Source organism: Arachis ipaensis, chromosome B10, assembly GCF_059453495.1.
Source record: "Arachis ipaensis isolate K30076 ecotype BB chromosome B10, ASM5945349v1, whole genome shotgun sequence".
In the NCBI taxonomy this organism is placed as follows: domain Eukaryota; kingdom Viridiplantae; phylum Streptophyta; class Magnoliopsida; order Fabales; family Fabaceae; genus Arachis; species Arachis ipaensis.
In genome coordinates, this window is record NC_142435.1 from 63,419,222 (window position 1) to 63,419,998 (window position 777).

The 777-nt window shown below is 39.4% G+C and overlaps 1 non-coding gene across 1 annotated transcript; it reads right to left on the minus strand.

Moving 5' to 3' along the window:
• Nucleotides 1–231: 231 nt before the first annotated feature.
• Nucleotides 232–339, minus strand: LOC148580290 (small nucleolar RNA R71). Its single transcript, XR_015899076.1, has one exon. It is a non-coding gene; the product is annotated as a small nucleolar RNA R71 (small nucleolar RNA).
• Nucleotides 340–777: the final 438 nt, after the last annotated feature.

Consider the following 777-nt stretch of genomic DNA (forward strand, 5'->3'; position numbering starts at 1 on the left):
GGACTTCCATTGGAAGATCCTCATCAGTTTTTAGCTGAATTCTTGCAAATCTGTGACACTGTTAAGACCAATGGGGTTGATTCCGAGGTCTATAGACTTATGCTTTTCCCCTTTGTTGTAAGAGACAAAGCTAGGATATGGTTGGACTCACAACCTAGAGAAAGCCTGAACTCTTGGGAAAAGTTAGTCAATGCTTTCTTGGCCAAATTCTTTCCACCTCAAAAGATGAGCAAGCTTAGAGTGGAAGTCCAAAGCTTCAGATAGAAGGAAAGTGAATCCCTCTATGAAGCTTGGGAAAGATACAAGCAATTGATTAGAAGGTGTCCTTCTAACATGCTTTCAGAATAGAGCATCTTAGGTATATTCTATGATGGTTTGTCTGAATTGTCCAAGATGTCATTGGACCACTCTGCTGGTGGATCTGTTCATCTAAAGAAAACACCTGCAGAAGCCCAGGAACTCATTGACATGGTTGCAAAAAACCAGTTCATGTATACTTCTGAATGAAATCTTGTGAATAATGGGATGACTCAGAAGAAAGGAGTTCTTGAGATTGATACTCTAAATGCTATATTGGCTCAGAATAAAATATTGACTGAACAAGTCAATATGATTTCTTAGAATCTGACTGGATTGCAAGCTACATCCGGCAGCACTAAAGAAGCCTCCTCTGAAGGAGAAGCTTATGATCTTGAGAATCCTGGAATGGAAGAGGTGAATTACATGAGAGAATCCTATGGAAACACCTATAATCCTTCATGGAAAAATCATCCAAAT